Source organism: Pseudochaenichthys georgianus, chromosome 6, assembly GCF_902827115.2.
Source record: "Pseudochaenichthys georgianus chromosome 6, fPseGeo1.2, whole genome shotgun sequence".
In the NCBI taxonomy this organism is placed as follows: domain Eukaryota; kingdom Metazoa; phylum Chordata; class Actinopteri; order Perciformes; family Channichthyidae; genus Pseudochaenichthys; species Pseudochaenichthys georgianus.
The window spans coordinates 11,977,838-11,997,347 of record NC_047508.1 but is presented as its reverse complement, the minus strand read 5'-3'; positions in this window follow the sequence as shown (position 1 = coordinate 11,997,347).

Here is a 19,510-nt window from a genome sequence, read left to right as displayed (position 1 = left end):
AGAGGAGCGACAATAGTTATGGTTCAAGTGCCTTGTATAAGTTGCACTCTTTTTTTTAAGAGTGCAAAAGAGGGAATTGTGGAAATTGATGTGAGATATTGTACCAAAGAACTGTGATACATGTAAAAGGGCAGAAAGTCTTGTTGCACTTTCCAGACATTAAAAGAGGTCTGTTGAGTTCCCTGGTAATTATCAAATAGTAGCAGTTAAGTGAATACTGTTCAAGCAATACCTGTGTTTGTGTTTTATACTGATTTCTCTGTTTTGATCCTTTCATAAATGTGAGGACTAAAATGGCGAGAGACAAAGGGCTGTAAAAAATGAGTTTTATTGCAGTGGGGGAGGTCGAGGTATGCAGCACAGGTGTGTGGTGTGGGGAGAGGAAATTCTGTTTGAGATCTCTGGCAGGCCAGGTTTTAAGGAAATCTATGTATCTTGAATAAGTATGTGTGAGTTTATCATTCCTGTGTGTTAATAGTTGAAGGAACAAAAGGTACATTTTTCCTCTCCAATATAGAGAGGTTTTTTTATAGATTTCTGAAACAATGTTCCCTTTTTTGTTAGAAATAGATGAGCACAATAGTTTTTTTTGACTTTTTACCTGTTTATCAAAAGAGTGTTTTAAGCTATTTGTGAAGAAGGAAGATGCAGAATTAAGGGTGATTTCTGTTTGGAGTGTAAAGATTATCCCTGATAATGTTTTCTGGGTTAAACCATCGATAAGTTTTACAAATGGGGAGGGACATTTTCCTTGAGTTTTAATGGGGTGCCTTCCCAACACCTGTGGCTTTCAAAGCTGCCAGACGCTGATTTCCCTGTGAGATAGCGTTTTGGTATCTCCCCAATGAAACGCCACCCCTTCTTTACACTAGGGAAATGTTTTTCTGGTGGTTAGTCCTCTCTTCATGCGTTGACAAGACGAATAGGATGTCCGCAGGGCGTGAATAAGGGCGGGAGTACTCCACACATTGCTTATATGATTATTTGAATTGTATAAGTAATGTATTATATTATATCGTATTGCATTATACTACTTTGTTTAATTAAAACGGATTATTGTTTAACTGGTATCCTGGTGTCTTCTAATTCCTTCCCTGTTATGATTTCAAGCAGGACTCGTCAAAACAACACGCGGTGAGGAGTTGGGTTGTAAAAACCCCTACCTCGCAACAGTATCTGTTTTATTGCGTAGCACTGTTGGAGGAGCCTGTGACCTAAGGGGGGGAGGGGGTAGGACACGTTCGATTCCTGTTTTGAATAGTGTGCCGTCGATGGGTTTCATTCCATTTCAAAGTCCTTTTGGACGCTCTGTGTAAACGTCGCGCATCCAATCACAGAGGTTGAGGACTGATCACGGGGTTTGTCAAGCTAAGCACATGGTGTAGTCCCAAACGATAGCTGAGGATTCTGGGTAGTGTAGTGTCTTCTGCCGTCCAAAAACTCCGAAAATATATTTGTTTCTCTGAATCGAAGGGGGGGAAATACAAAAGCATTGCACACAATTCAAACCAATCAATGTTGTGTAATTAACAAGGACAATTTGGTGTTTTTTAGTCGATGAGTAGTGCAGATATCACTGTAAAATCAATCGACAGTAAGGAGAATAGGCTACTTACTTCCGGGTGTAAAATTCTCCGTTATCCAATGGGAATGGACGCTCGTAATACAATACAGAGGACATGATAATTATCTTTTAAATAACGTTAACTGAAGGGAACAATCTATTTGACACAGCTGAAGCTCTGGCCTTCCTTAAAAACTAACTAATTTAATAAAATCACAGTTGCATTACACACAATGCACTGTTTTTTGAGAACACAAATTCGTAACTAATGTAATTTTTACATTCTGACGAAAAATTAAAATTATTATGAATACAAATAAAATAAAAGAAGCCTCCCGTGAGTTACTACAAGCTTATAGTAGATTTTAAAAACGTTGTATAGAATAAAAGCTCACTGCGGCACCACGACAAAGGAGCCTCATTCACTTTACATTGGGGTATTTTGCGTGGTGCCGACACGCAAATGTAACAAAGTTCGTGACTCCACCACGCATTGTGGTGTTAAGAAGTCGTGGTGGAGTCACGCATTCTGGTGAGATCAGGTTGTTGTTCTATGACATTGTTATTGACCACTTCGCTACCATGAACGACAGGAGAATGGCCTTCCTCTTCAAATAGGGTGAGTGAAATGCACACCCCTTTCTCTCTGTGCATACCTGTTGCCTGAACTGCCCGTGTAGCTATGTGTGCAATTTCTGATGTGGTTCTGTTGGTTATTGTGCATTGCTTGCCTGGATTTAGCTGCAGGTCAGTCTGATGTGTTGTTTTATTGCAGTTGTTTAATTAGCACAGGGTGCTGCTATCCGAAATCAGCACCGCAGATAGCATGCCAGGGCCCGATCACCTGAATAGATGAGATTGTTTATATTTTTGTGTTACTTTTGGACTACGGACTGAACTAATTACAGAGACGAGGACTGTTGCTGCACTTGCCGTGTGTGTTAGTGTAACAGATGTATGCAGTGGGGTTTATTTAATTTAATTTGTATAATCACACACATTCTGTGTTTTATATTATTTCATTCTGTGTTCTTCATTTTATTGAATGTTAAATACCTGGCAAGGTCGGAGAGCTGTGCTCAGGAGTTTATTGTTGTGAGGACTTTCATTTCCTTTCTTTGTGATTTACTTTTTGTATATATTGTGTCCCTCACGTTTCCTCTTCCCTTTTTGTAAACGTTCCAATGAGAGGAGTCACTGAGGGAAATGTATGTAAAACTGATCATTTTATCTGTTATCAGATTCAGACATTAAACAGAGATCGTCTCAACTTTACGCTGACTCGGCGGGTCTCGTCCATTATCAACACAACGCATACTGATACTTTGATGTGAACGTAAAACTTTAAAGGTCTCCTGATTTAGTTTGTGAATGAATGCTTCTTATTTATTAATTACCGAATCTGCACTGCGCATTGAGCGGCTGGTATTGCATTGGTGGGAGGTTGGCATAAATTAATAAGAAAATGCTTAAATTAATAAGACGAGAGAGTTTCAGCTGGAGAGTGCGTGCGGACCTGTCGCTTAGATAACAGGCGTGTACAAGTCCTGCATCTGTATGATACAAATGTGTGTAAAATGTTACCGGGCGCTGTAATCACTCATCTGGTTACGTTATTGACCACCCCCCCGACCCAAAAACATTGGCTTCCCCTACATCTTTCCCCACCCCACGATGATTTGAGGCCTCCATGTAAAGTTACGGGTTGAAAACAGTATTTCCAGTCTCGACGTTTTCATAATAAAACCAATGATCAAATTAACATTTAATATTCATTACTAAAGGTACAGCCGAATCATCACAGCGCACAAAACCTATTACCGCCGCAGATGAACCAAAAAAGGGAGCGTTTGAAAAAAAAAGGGGCGGGTCCACTCAGTGAAGCGATAACAACGAAACATGGACGAACAGAAGTCTAAATTTAAATCGTGTCTAATCCAACACAGTACAGATAACACCTATTCCTACATGCAAGGAGTAACTTTGGTGTTTATGATATACAGCAGTGTGTGTAGAGGTGTGTGTGGTTAAAATACATCAGCCTTCGGTCGCTCTTAGCCTTTCTAATGTTTCTGAAGGTAAACACAGTGAAGGCGGTGCGTGAAAAGGCGGTGCGTGAAAGGCACTGCGCAGCGCAGTTAACCCTCCCGCTGCCTCCAGGTACTGCAGAGATTTCATGAAGTGAAGGAGGTTTTCCTTCTATAAAACAGCTGTGGGCAGCAGATACTGTGCATACTTGCCAACCCTCCCGATTTTCGCGGGAGACTCCCGATTTCATTGCCCTCTCCCGGTTTCCTCCCGGGGTCATATTTCTCCCGATTTCTGACAAAATCAGATTTACTCACGACTATTTCCACTCAGACTTTAATACAGCTACACCATTGTTTGGTTTCCATGGTAGCGCGTCTCTTTAGTAGCGCGCGTAACTGAAAGTCTGGGAGAGTGAGGAAGATAGTCACATAAAACAGAACAAGAATCGACAACTCGACCCTCTGCTCACTCCTTTCCTGCAAAATACAGGTCCAGCACACACATATCAAGGATGGTGCTTCAGGCCGCAAGGCAGTGCACTTACAACTACAATAGGCATGTTAATGTTAGGCTAATACAGCTCCGCTCACACGTTGTACTATATATGACCAGATGTGACATTTTACCATTGAATTACATGCTTGTCATTTCTTGGTTTCTTTGCCTGTTGTATAATTGTCCCCTGCCAGCCATTGGAATACATGTATGCAACTAATATGATGTAGGTGTGTTGGTATGGATGTGGAAGAGTGGTATCAGCTGAGAAATATGTGTTGTGTGTGTGTGTGTGTGTGTGTGGTGTGTGTGTGTGTGTGTGTGTGTGTGTGTGTGTGTGTGTGTGTGCGTGCGTGCGTGCGTGCGTGCGTGCGTGCGTGCGTGTGTGTGTGTGTGTGTGTGTGTGTGTGTGTGTGTGTGTGGGTTGGTAATAGACGAGTTGGGATCCATTCTCACAGCGTTTATCAACCTTTTTCTTACTCAATATCAAGCCACACTTATTGTTTTTACTTCTTTATTTTAATTGAATAATGTAGGACTTGTGTTGCCATCAGTTAAGTGGAGAGTAGGGGCTCAGAATACTGAAATCTGTATTGTTTCATCGTTTTTGTTTTTCTTTCTAATTTTGTATTATTTTCTAAACCACAAACTGTTATTTACTCAACACTAACACATAATTATCTTTGTGTGTATTTATTTGTTTGATTAATAAACACAAGTCGGAGTCCGTCAGGACGGAGGGTCGGAGCAGCTAATTTGCTTTACAGAATAGTACACCCGGAAGTAAGTATTCTCTCCGCTTCGCTTGACAAACCCCGTGATAGTCCTCAAGCTCTTATTGGATGTTTGAGTGTGCGCCGAGGGTTACGCCGAGCGTCGAACAGCACTTTGAAATTAGATGGAACCACGGCAGACTGTGCAAAACTGGATTTGAATGGGTCCATCCCGTCCCGTCCCCCTCCCCCACCCCGTCCCCAGAACTACACATGTAGTAACTGTGTAGTAACTACACACTATTGTGTATGTTGCAACATGTTCTATGGCACGTCTCTGCTGGGAATTGTAGTTTTAAAAGACGTTTTCATATTTCCCATAATAAGAAGTTGCCAGTATTAAACTGTGTACATCCCTGGAGGTTTAGGGGATAGGAAACACTCAAATTGAAAACATAGAATTAATAAATGGGGTGAAAATTGCTTGCCCATTACAGCATTAATGTTACCCACATGCCAGCTAAGGTCAGAAGAGCTTTATTTAACAGCTGGTCTTTTGTCTGTGACCCCTCCTGTTGTAAATTGATAAGTCTGAAACATGCACTTGTCAAGGTTCAGAGGCAAATTTTGCAAATATGGCAGTTGATCATCATAAGATATACTTTATTGATCCCAAGTTGGAAACATTTGCGTTACATCAGCATGTGTAACAGTTGTAAATATGCAGTGGTGTTTATTTGTAAATCATTTTGTATAATCACACAAATTCTGTGTTTTATATTAATAATTCTGTGTTCTTTATTTATTGATTGTTCAATACCTGACAAGGTCGGAGATGAACAACTTGGGTCGCAGGTTCCTCAACAGTGCATTACAAGATATCTATCAATATGTGTGTATACCTCCACCATTAAACTGTCATATTCTGCACATTTCTTATATCTATCTACATACATCTTATAAGAGTATAATACATATGTATAATATCAGTTAAAATAAGTGCTTAAACATACAGTTAACATATATTAGTACTTTGTCAGGCTTAATATTTATACCCCCAAAGCTTTTTTCTTATTCAAAATAAGACCTTAACCTAAAGTATTCTTTATTGTTTAAATAAAGCCTTATTAGTTTGTCTCTTTGTCTCCTTAATATTAATTAATCATTAATATCAATAATAAAAATAATACATTTCAATAACGTGCTTTAACCACCAGGTGTCCCTTTCTATCAGCTTTGCACCATTATGGTGTAAATATACCAATATACCGATTGGATCAAATATAAAAGTCAGCCGAATTAGGATTGATACTGCAAGGAGACTTATAATGTGAAGAGAAGTTGAAGATTTTGTTTAATTGCTGATATATTTATGATTCACGTCACATATTCAGTTTAGGCGGCAGTTCTTCCTGTTTGTCTAGAAGTCTTCTGATCAGGGCTCTATAAATAGCGAACTACGGCAGATATGTAATATTTAATGCAGCCGAACCGTGTATTACAATGCCGTTATGTGATGACCTCCAAAGAGAAAAGCAAGCAAACTCGGTAGTATTATTTTATTATTATATTATTATTTTTTTTAAATGTGTTCGGATTTCACATCAACAGGAAGTCCGGTTAACGACAATGTCCGTGCGGAACAATATCCATAGATCCGTGGGTGAATAATGTCAATCACCACATTACACACATCCCTTCACATTTACATTTTAATTTACATTAAAGTATTTTGTGAGGCCTTCTAAAATGTTTTTAAATATGATTAGGGTTGTAGTAGTGTGTAAAGTGTGTAGTAAATGTATTACGTACAATCGCACAACGGCACGTCCATTAATTCCACAACCACACACATGGATTAACATCGATTTAATACATTGATCTAGCCTTTGTTTCTGCTGAAAGAGGTGTCAACCAGCTGGGGCAACAAGAAAATAGGCGAAATCGAGTGTGACTATTAAAAAATAAATAATTATTATATTAATATTGACAATAACAACCGACCGTCGGAGTGCTTTAACCGCCTAGTGGTCAAAGCACGTTATTGCATTTTTTTGTTGATACGTTATTTTGATGAAAACATAAACATATTAAGAGTACATACTTTCATAGGGGGAAAGTAGAAGGTCAATGATAGAAATATAGAATAGAACATATCAATAAGTTAAGTGATCTCTACAATAAAACAGTTTGATACAGGACGTCCAAAGATATTAACCTGTTAAGCCCGAGAGACCCCGGTACCGGGGCCCTCCCACAACATCTTGCAGGAAACAGTGTCTGAGGGCATCTTAACATTTAATAAACTATGAATGTTTTATATCCACGTAACGGGATTTTTTTTATCAAAAAAAACCCCACAATGCTAACGCTAAGCCTCTGAATTAGCAACGAGCGAAAAATGCTAACAGATTACTGCACCGAAACGCACTCATAAAACCTTATTATTTATCCTTTCTGCACATCGAACACACCAATTTGCATCATGAGATGACACAGAATCGATGGGTACATACATTATCACTATATGATAAGAACTCGCGACTTTATAAACAAAAACACATAAAAACATGTGGCGCTAGGTAGCTAAAAACGCTAACATGGTTTACCTGTGTCGTTGTCTGGTGAAAAGTGGTCTTCAATGGCATTAAAACGATAAAAACGCTGCTGAAGTTAATCCATAGGTTAATCCAATGTGTCTGTGTCCCTTTGAAAGGATTTCTGATAATCCATAAGCAATAAACCTGCTTTTCCGTTTCCCGATGTCAGAGCGAGAGATAGGTTCACTCTGATGCAAACCTGCATGCGCAAAGCCCCCACCTTCGATTATATTGGCTCTAACAGTCGGAAAGAGATGTCAATCACCAAAATCGACCAATGGGTTCCAGAGAAACGGTAAAACCCCCATTTCCACCCAAATCACCTCAGAGGTGGAGTTTTTTTTTCTAAACCTCTCTAAAAAGGTCAAATGTCACTTGTGTTGCATCAATCTTGATACAGGGTACTTATTATTTGTTGTACTTTGGATTCCTAAAGCTTTTAGTCTACCTTACCATTGTCCAAGGGTAGTTTTCACTATAAGTACAAAATAATCTTTGGACGAACACTATAATTTACAGTTCTCATTCATAACACTCCGTTCGATGTCTCACTATGGGATGCGCCTCATCGCGGAGCAAACAGAAGCATCAATCTCATTACGCCAATCCTGATAGGCTGGTGATCTTGACGTCAGCGTCAGGGAATTCACCCCCTATAAGTAGCTTGCGCCACAACGCATGCGCCATTCAAACACCTCTTCACGCTTCAGAGCACATCTCTATAGTAGCCGGACAAGCTTAACGGTCCACAGACTGAACCCAAATATAACCATTTCGGTCGACGGGCGCTCACCGGCTACTCCTTCTGCTTTGCCGGAAGACGGTAATACTAACGCCAGTTAGTATTGAAATCGACCTCGCCCTTCTCTTCCCCGGAAAGTAAGGTAGGTCTGATTTTTTCAAGCTAGCAACACACCTGTTGCTAGCTAGGTTCCCCTTACTACCAACACCACGGTAGCGAGGACACTTTCTTTTTCTCTCTCACGGAGGAGAAAAGGATTAGAAGTATATTGACCACCAGTCAATATTCTTTGAGAACAAAGGACCAATACCGTCCCTTTTTCTCCGGATTAAGGACGGGTTGGTAACACTTTTCTCTCAACGACATACCTGTTACGAGCGGGTCCTCTCCACGCCACGAGGCGAGCAAGATGGACGCCTCTCCCCCTCACACCGGAGGAGTCAGGGACTCGGAGGCTCGGTCATGAGGCTGCGGGTTGAAGATAGCAGGCACAGACTCACACCAGGTCTGCTCGTCCTGCCTCGGGCTGGAACACGCCCAGGAGGCTATCTACAACCCCGGCTCGTGCGGGCATTGTGCCCGTTTCACCTGAAAGAGCCTCCACCGGCGGCTAGCACACCAAGCTAGCTTGTTGGAACAGGACTCCCTCATGTCCACTGATTCGCCGTTTGGCAATCAAGACACGGGGGCGTCCGCCGCAGAGACTGAGCCCCTCACTGTGTCGGTCTGGGGCTCACTAACAGCGGCAGCTGCGGAACCGGGATCCCATGCCGTGTCAGGCCGGGACCCGGTGGCGGCAAGAGACGTGGGAACGGAGCCCCATGCCTCACCAGGCGGGAGCTCCCGGCGAGACCTCACCAGGGTCTCGCTCGCGGAGGCTCGGCCTGCTCCGCATACCGCCGATGGAACTGCTGGTGGCAGCCCACCTCCTACCGAGGATGGGCCCGTCACCAAGCAGGAACCCCACGCTACCAGCAAAGAAGATGGACCGTTTCCAGTCGACCATGACTGAACAGTCCTACAGAGCCGCAGCGTTGTCCGCCAGGGCTCTGAAAGTTTCCTCACTGCTAACCGCATACCAAGCGGAGCTCTGTGAGGATATGTCGAGTAATCATGGACCGGCCGTTCTGGACGAGTTGGCCGCGGTCACAGACATTTGTCTCCGTGTCCAACGCGGCGCCGTCCAGGCCACGGGCAAAACAATGGGGATCATGGTGGTGCAGGAAGGAGCTAGATGGCTCAATCTCACCAACCTCCCAGACCGGGAAAAGAGGATGTGCTTGACATGCCCATCGTTCCCGAGGGGATTTTCGGCTCCGCTCTTGCCTTCATGCAGAGGAGATGCGAGTCGAAAAAGAAGGAGGACGAGGCCCTCCACCTCTGCCTCCCTCGAAGGGCCCTTCGCAGCGGCAGCCCTTCGTCCAAGCTGCCCCGAACCCTGCTCGGTTCAAAATACCGAAAACGCAGAGGTCGCAGTCCACTCCGAGACCCCAGCCCAGGCAGGGAACGAGGGCGAGCTGGCCTAGAAAATCTCCGGTTCCGGCTGCAGCCCAGGCGCAGCCAACCCAGAATTTCGGCCAGCAGTCGAGGAAGAAGAAGCGAGCGACGTGACAGCCCCTCCTTCTCCCCTCTGTGACAGAGCTGGAAGTCTACGGTTCCCCAGCTCTAAATGTGTTCCCGCCGCCTCGAGAGATGCCTCAACACCATCCTCAAGTCCGCATAAACACATGTCACACACTTATTGATTTTTCTGTCATAAAACATTTTCCGCTGTCGCATCCAGGCTTCGAGCCAAGGGCGCAGCTCGAAAAAAATGAAAAGAAAAACAATAAACAGTCCGTCAACTGTTCCCCTTCTGAGAGCAGCTACGGCCTCTCTCAAAGGGCGGACAATTGACTGGTCTGTGAAGGCACCACCGTCACGCGCATTCGCAGTGCCGGCTGGGGCTGTAAAGCACCACCGTCGCGCATGCCATGCCGGCTGGGGTCGTGAAGGCACCACCGTCACGCGCATGCGCAGTGCCGGCTGGAGCCGTAAGGGCACCACCGCCACACGCATGCGCTGTGTCGGTGGGGATTGTCGAAATGGGGCACCACAGTGCTCAGACACTGGAGGGCCACATAACACAACAAATAGAGACTCAGAGGGGAAGAGACGTGACATCTCAACTGGCTCTAAGGAGCATACAGCGGGAGATGCTCACGACATCTGCTTGGGTTTCTCAAGACAGTTACACGGAGCTACAGACTCCAAGTCACCGTCACCCCCCCTCGCTCAATCCGGTCATTTGTTGTTGATTTGGGTGTTCACAGGTCACAGAACCCAGGAAGAAAAACTATGGAAAATGAGAAATCTCCAAAGAGGCGTTCTGGGGCAGCATAGACAGGTATTGTCTGTGTTAGAGTTGTACTCGCTACAGGGTGTACTTTGAGGGTTTGTGACTCTGCAGACCGTTTACATGCAGAAAAACCTTCATAACACACAAGGGGACGGGTAATACCCGGAAAAGCATGACATGGTCCCTTTAAGATAATTTTCCAACCTACATTAGTAACCCACATATTTTTTATATATATTAAACAAATAAAATATAAATACATTTCTTAACTTATCAGAGAAACTACCGTAGCTAACATTACCTTTCGCTCTTTGCGCCTCGGGTTACCCACATGTAATCAGAGACTTTTATCATAAACTGCTTTATTAAGTGTTTTCACCAGGATTACTCTGCACACCGGTATAATCCTTTTAGGGTTCTTATCCATTTATGCAAAACTTCATTGTCATTGCCATCGTCTATTTGTTTGCCTGCTTGGTCAGAAACGATCGAAAAAAGTCTGGTGACTTGAAAAGGAGCAATTCAATGTGCTTCTAAGCATTTCTCTTTCTGTTTGAAAGTAAACAGATCACAGGATTCAATGACAGTGTCAGGAACTCACAGCTGGCTTCAAACAGATGAGAGGGTGTGGGATGCTTGTGTCCTGGTCCATGTACTTTCACTTTAGCCCTAAAATGACAAAGCATTCTTAAAATGAATCAAATAATAATGGTCAAATCAACTTGAATCAAGATGACATTATCAAGGTAAAAGGATACTAGGATATTTGATTTCCTCATCTCCTTCTCACACTTATTTTCACTTTAATTCCTGCCCATCAGCTTAGCATATGTGTGTGTGTGTGTGTGTGTGTGTGTGTGTGTGTGTGTGTGTGTGTGTGTGTTGTGTGTGTGTGTGTGTGTGTGTGTGTGTGTGTGTGTGTGTGTGTGGTGTGTGTGTGTGTGTGTGTGTGTGTGTGTGTGTTGTGTGTGTGTGTGTGTGTGTGTGTGTGTGTGTGTGTGTGTGTGTGTGTGTGTGTGTGTGTGTGTGTAGGACATATAGAGGAGAGATGGTGCACACCTGCACAGTGTGAGTTGTCCACAGGGAAGGACGGAAGATCGGTAGAGCACAGCTGTCCACAAACACACTCTTTCACACACATGCTGCTCACACAGGAAGAAGACTCTCTGCTTGTGGAAAGAGAGAAAGGGATACAGGAGCGAAAAAAACATTTATGCATCATGCATCCTGGATGTGTTCATGTGTGTGTGAGTTTGTGCATGTGCGTACTCGATGTATTAGTCATGCAGACTGTGGGTCAGCTGTCAGTGTGTTCTGACACCCCACTGTCAAGGGCTAGTTATGGAAAAGCTGACACACACACACACACACACACACACACACACACACACACACACACACACACACACACAAATCAAGTGGTGCAGTATACAAGCATGTTGAGAGTTCAGATGGCTGGTATATTTCACTCTCTGATAGGAAGAGATATGAATACTCATTGGACAGAACATGTGTCACAATGTGAGTCTGTGTATACCACATTGTTGTCTCTTGTAACCAACAAAATATGTACTGCCTACAAAGAGTTTTTATCATCTGCTCGGGCAAAGAAAAAAAAAGAGTAGAGAAGAGTATACATTTTTAGTTTTCATTAATATGGCTCTATGTAAATCTTAGTTTAGTAATTGGTATGCTCCCCGCCTAGCTAATTAGGGGAAAATGTAGGAGCCATATGTTCAAATTTATATAATTTGATGTATAATATACTTTATATTTGAAGATTGCATTTATTTGTTATTATTATCATTATTATATCATTTATTTAAACCAGCTGCGATATAATTGACGTCATATAGCCGCCCACAGCTGTTGGTAATCAGAAGGAAGGAGTCACGGAGAAAAATAGTTTTTGACCTTTGAAAGTATGTGTTTTTGTACTGTTGCCTTTGTTTAAGTCAAGCTCATTGCGACATGTGGATATTCAGATCGTAAAATGTTGGATTAGAGTCGGAAATACACTGGTATCTTTCTTACTTTGTGAATCTCTGTGGTTGTTAACATTTGAAAATGCGCCTCTGGGCTGCCATATAGCTCACCTGGTAGAGCTGGCGGCCCATGTACAGTATAGGGACTCTGTTCCCATGCGGAGGACCCAGGTTCAAATCCGGCCTGCAACCATGTACGCATGTCATCCCCTCTGTCTCCCACTTTCAACACTGTTATCTCCAATAAAGTCTAATCTGGCCCAACAAATCTTGAAAAAAGAAAGAAAATGTGCTTCTGTGCAAATGTCATCATACTACAGAAGCTGTTTTGAGTACTAATTAGTTACTGACTCGTTTTTATCAGGTTTTCTCCTTTACTTCTTACTCATCTATATTTCCGCAAGGCTTCTTCACTTCTATCACACATTTAACATTTCGCCCAGTTTAACAAGCCATGCTGATGGTATTCCAACAGCATGCCTTTTGCAGGTAAGTCTTGGTGTTGTGTTGTACCGTATAAGCTGATTTAATAAATGCAGCTAAAACTGCTATAAAAAAATAGACAATTCAGTTGAGAAATAACTTAAATTACTAATGCCTAATGGCAACCCAAGGCGATAACTTTCGCTAAGTTATAATCCAACATACTGGGAATCAATTTATATTAAGAGGTGAGAAGTTGACAAAAGACAATGAGAGTGAGAAAGAGAACGAGTGAGAGGACTCAGTGGGTGAATCTGGCTTTGATTCTCATCCTGCTGCCAAATCACACATATCTCTAGTCCATCTTCATCCTGTTTCTATTGAATTCATCCCCCCATCTCTCCCTCCTCTCCAAATCACCATCTTCCCATTGAATCTATCCCTCTTTGTGACTCAAGTTATGACCTTCGTAATCCTTTACCCTCCCCTTCATCTTCCTTTCTCCTGCGTCCATGTTGACCCGTCTGCCTCTGGCTCCTGTTTGGTTTTTGAAACTTCTGTTTCACCAGCAATTACTTATTTTTCTTATAAACCATTTTCCTTTATTTGCTTAAAAACCTTTATTTTCTCTTCAAGGCCATTTATCCTCCATCACACTCTTTGCAATCTTTTATTCAAGTTGTACAGGGTGAAGAACATATCATTTGTAAAATAAAGGGTACAATTCAGAGTTCAAGACATGCATACAGTATGTAACCGGTCCTCAGATATTGAAGTTTGTGAAGGTATTTCAACCTCTGGTTATACAATAGGTGTTCTCTTGTAAAGGTGTTATGCAGGACAGAATTTCAAGAAGAAAGCCGAAGTTATGTGATACTTTATTAAATAGCTTTGTAGGTCTTTATACCCTTAAAGAAAGAGTGTAGATTCATGTAGGATATCTGAAATACTGAAACAGCAGGCCAAATATTTTTGGAAAAAGAACGTTGAACTTACAATATTAGAAGATAAGATAAGGTTATTTTACACAGTTCAACGTTTTCAAAACACAAAATGTTAAATTGGAATCAAATGGTTGAAGTTAAGTTTTGAAATGTTGGGTAAGCTTTGCCTTTGTTTATTTGTCTTACAACAACACACTTTAATGCAAGAAATTGCAACATCTTGCTTTCTATAGATCAATTTCTAATTTTCTAAAAGGTTTTCCAAAAGTCCTTAAAGGGAGGAAAACACATTTGTCAGAGTTTGATGATACAAACAATGCTTCTGTGGGAAGTAACACTGAATGCAATCTCAGAGAGCATCGGCTATTGGCTTCACGACATTTGGCCTCTGGCAGCAAAGGTGCAATACTTTGCAGGCAGGATGAAGCCAGCGAAAATTAATATAACAGATACCCAGGCCAATACTTATGTGACGATATAGTTCACAACATGTTATGTTTATTGTTGAAGCAGGTTTAGTTGGTGCATGTAGTTGCCTGTTTTCGCCACAAGGCTCCGCCTGAGGGCGTGAAGGTGAGGAAGAGCGTTTCTTCTTCGGTGGTTGAGGGAACTGTGATGCAGTTTTTGGATCATAATAAAGTTGCCACGAGTGAGAAAAGACAAGTGATGTCCGCCTGAGTCCTTGAGTGCAACATATATTGGCGAGCTAGCCAGGATATTAGCTCTAAACGGATTAAAAGAGGGCTTTTATCCTGAGACGAACCAGGAAAAGAAAGATAACACTGTACCGTGAGGAAAATATGGATTTGGAGATTCTCCTAGATCGCGCCACCATTGCTCTGAGTCAGCAAAACCGGGACCGGATGGTGGAGGTCTGTAAATATCTGCATTGTATAGAAGATGATGAAGAAGATACTTTTGCTGATAAAAACAGAGGACCATTATTTAAAATAGCAGAAAACAAAATTGACGAAATTGAAGAAGAAACAGAGGCAGAGGAAGCATGTAAAGTAATCCAAGAGCTGCTAGTTTTCATGGAGGGCCTGACAGAAGACGGGGACAGAAAAGCGTGCGAGCGCCGCCATGACACTGAGATGAGAGATAAATATATGGAGCTGCAGCAGTCCCGAAAGAGTTTGGAAGACGAAATAAAAATGCTGGGTGAAAAACTAAACATATCAGATGGCATCAGCAGCAGCAGCAGCAGTAGCGGGCCACTATTCACAGCTAAGGTGCCAGAGGTAACTATCAGGCGAGAGTTCCGCATCTGCGGCCAAATCGGTGAAGGAGGGCAGCGTGACAAACTGTCATATACCAACCTAATACACCAGATAGAGAGCGGGCTTCGCAAGGGTCATGGTGAGTCGGAAGTAATCGAGGCTGGGATAAGGGCCATTAGCCCTGGCTTAAAGCTGCGTGACATGCTAGAAATAAAGACTGAATTGACTCTGCGTCAGCTAAAGATCATATTAAAGGGGCATTACAACGAAGATGACACTTCAGATCTGTACCAAAAATTGATCAGCATGTCCCAGGAGCCGAAATAATCAACACAAGAGTTTTTGTTCAGAGCTATTGAACTAAAAGATAGACTGCTGTTTACATCCAAGGACAGAGACTCGGAGGAGCACTACAGTGCAGACCTGGTCAAGAAGAAGTTTCTACGGTCAGTTGGTACAGGGTTGCTCAGTGACAACATCAAATACCAGATTAAGCCATACCTTGATGACATGGAGGTGACCGATGAAACTCTGATTGAAAGAGTAAATGAAGCAGGAAACCTTGAGGCAGAAAGAATAAATAAGCTCAAACGTAACACCAAAACACCCAGAATGGCTGAACTACAGACAACTAACAATAAGTTGGACAAGTCTCCTGACCCCTCCATGCAGAAAACACTGCAGGAGGATGCTAAAGGCACCCACAAGGAGAAGACAAAGACAGCCCAACCTCCACAAGAGCTTGTGATGCACACTCTGGTAAGAGAGCTTCAAACTGAGGTTGCTGAAATGAAACGTATGGTGTTAGCTTCCATGAGCACTGGCAGGCCACAGAACTACAGGCAAGCTACAGGGAACAACAGCATCCGGAGAAGAGCGTGCAGGGACTGCCAGGACAAAGGAGAGGAAGTAAACTGTAGCTACTGCTTCAAGTGTGGACAGCTGGGACACATATCCAGAGGATGCAGAGCTCCACGCCAGGCGCAGGGAAACTTCGGAGGGTTGCTGCAGGGGGACCAGCAGTAATCCAGCAACAGCCGTCAGGGTCCCACCGCTGCAACAAATGTCTACAGGAGGAGGATGGATATGGCTATGGATATGGATATACTTTATTAATCCCCGTGGGGAAATTGTTTTTCTGCATTTGACCCATCCTAGTGTTAGGAGCAGTGGGCTGCCATTTTGAACGGCGCCCGGGGAGCAGTGTAGGGAACGGCATCCAGGAGACTTGTGATATGTGCAGGTTGTTCAAGTACAGCTTATTGCTCCAGGTCCTGTCAGAAGCATCATTGGCCAGAACACAAACCTCTGTGTAAAGCAGTACGTTTAGTTGCAGAACACTTGGCAGAAACCAAGAGACATAAGAACAACTTTCCAGACATATGCAAAGTTAATTACCTCTCAGCTAAAGAAGATAAAATACTTATTAAGCTTATTGGCAAACGGAAAATGGTAAAATGTACTTTTGATAACGTACCGGTGACAGCATTGTGGGATACGGGTGCTCAGGCAACAGTAATCAATGAACAATGGCGAGCTGAACACCTTCCACACAGCACTATCAGACCTATAGCTGAACTCTTAGGGCCAGAACCACTAAATGGACTTGCTGCAAATAGAACTGAAATCCCATTTATGGAATGGATACCAGTAGAGTTCCAACTGAGCGGGTTAGAGACTTCTAGTGAAAGTCTGCTAGTGCCAGTTCTAGTTTCCGGTGATCAAAATGTGGCAGAAGACCCTATAGTTGGCTTTAATGTAATAGAGGATGTGATCAATGAACAATTCAAGCAACAGAAGGGCACAGCAGGAAGTGACAGCACTACAGCAGTTGTGAGTGGTGCTTTTGAAATTGACTCTTATACTGCACACACTTTTATCCAGCTAATACACACACCAAGCTACTTCTGAGGAGACCATAGTAAAAACAGGCAAGGATAAAGTTGTGTTACTCCCAGGTGAAGTTACCACAGTGAAATGTCGCACACGCATGCAGACTGAAGTGGACACTGTCATGTTGTTCAGCCCAATTATGAACACCAGTTTACCTGAGGGATTGCACATCCAAGAAGTACTGTTCACTATGAGAAGAGGTAACTCTGCCACTGTCCCTGTTTCAGTTATTAACACTACAGCACACAGTGTCACACTAGGCCCCCGAGTAAGCCTCGGACACATTGAGAGTGTGAAGGCTGTGTACCCAGCAGCTACAGAACCAGCGGCACAAGGACAGACACAACCAGGTCCCGACAAAAATGCACAGCAAAACACAGACTGCTCAGGTACAAGCTGCCCCACTACTGACTGTGATGAAACCTGGGATCCCCCAGTGACTTTAGATCATTTGACAAGTGACCAGCAAACCTTAGCAAGAGAAGTGTTAAGGGAGGAGTGTAAAGCATTTGCTAGGGATGAAAATGATGTAGGCTCCATACCCTCTCTACGTATGCACATCACCCTAAATGACCAGACACCTGTCCAGAAGACTTATATCAGTGTTCTAAATCCGTTACATCAGGAGGTAAAGGAATATTTACAGGACTTGATTAATAAGGGCTGGATCACTAAATCAAGGTCACCCTATTCGTCACCTATAGTGTGTGTAAGAAAAAAATCAGGGCAACTGAGACTATGTGTAGACTACCGTGAGCTAAATAGGAAGTCAGTCCCATTCCTCGCATACAAGATATGTTGGACAGTCTTACTGGGAGTTCATGGTTTTCTGTACTTGACCAAGGCAAGGCGTACCACCAAGGCTTTGTAGACGAAGAAAGTCAGCCTCTCACTGCCTTCATCACACCATGGGGCCTGTATCAGTGGGTGAGGATCACCTTTGGCCTGAGTTCAGCTCCAGCTGAATTTCAAAGAAGTATGGAGGAGTGTTTGTGGGGTTTGCGTGATGATATTTTCCTGCCTTACCTTGATGACAATTTAGTCCACAGCAAGTCCTTCATTGACCACGTTGAGCATGTAAGAACAGTCCTTCGCCGATACCAGCAACATGAAGTGAAGCTCACACCAACAAAATGTGAACTGTTTAAATCCAAAGTTAGGTTCTTGGGTAGGATAGTGTCAAAAGAGGGGCATAGCATGGACCCGGCAGAGGTGGCTCCAGTGCAGGCCCTGAAGGAAAGACGCCCTAACACAGTGGGAGAAGTGAGACAGATTTTAGGCTTCCTGTCCTACTACAGGACATACATACACAACTTTTCTGTCATAGCAAAGCCCCTGTATGAACTGTTGGCAGCCCAATCCCCTGGTCCTGCCTCACCACAAAACCACAATGTGGCTAAAAAGGGAAAAGTAAAGAAAACAAAACACGGGCAGTTGACCTCATCATCACCAGTCACATGGACTAAAGAGCATCATCAGGTTCTGAGCCACCTAGCGGACAAACTCTCTAACCCTCCAATCCTAGGCTTCCCAGACCTGAATGAACCGTTTGTTTTGCACATTGATGCTTCACAGGCAGGACTTGGTGCAGTGCTGTACCAACGCAGTCATGGCAAGCTGAAGGTGATCGCTTATGGATCCAGAACGCTCACCCCCCCAGAGAGAAACTACAACCGGCACTCTGGTAAACTGGAGTTTCTCACACTGAAGTGGGCCATCTGCGAGCTTTTCAGAGATTATCTTTTTCATGCTCCCTCTTTTGTAGTATATACGGATAATAATCCACTGACATGTATACTGACAACAGCAAAGTTAAATGCTGTGGGACAAAGATGGGTAGCAGAGTTGGCAGATTTTTATTTCAAAATCAAGTACAGACCAGCCAAAGCAAATGCAGACGCAGATGGCTTATCCAGAATGCCACTTGATTTTGAAAGTTATGTGAACCAATGCACACAGGTTGTTTGCCAGGAAGAAGTAAGTGCAACAGGGCAGGGCATTTTGGTGCATCAGGAAGAAAACAGCCCATTCCTACACTCAGTCTCTTGTAATGCTCTACAGACACAGATAGACATAGAGAATACGTTCAGTGCCATACAGCCATTCTCCAGGGAAGAAATAAAGACAGCACAGCAACAAGATCAGGTGATGGGCAAAATGTATGGACACAAAGAGAAAAACAAGCGACCCACTGTACAACAACTGAAACACGAGGGCCCAGAATGTAAAGCTCTAGTCAGAGAGTGGAGTAGGCTTGAAATCAGAGAAGATGGAAGTATGCACCGCATAACTCACACAAAAAGTCAGCTTTTGCTCCCAGATGTATATCGTCCACTTGTTCTGAAGGAGCTCCACAACGAAATGGGACACTTGGGAACAGAAAGGACAGTAAACTTGATAAGAGAACGTTTTTTGGCCAAAAATGCAAAGAGACATAGAACATTTTGTGACAAACGTGTGTGAGTGTCTAAAGAAGAGAACACCTAACAGACACGCACTCGCACCTATGATGAGTATCAAAACCACTCACCCATTACAGCTGGTCTCTGTTAATTTTCTACA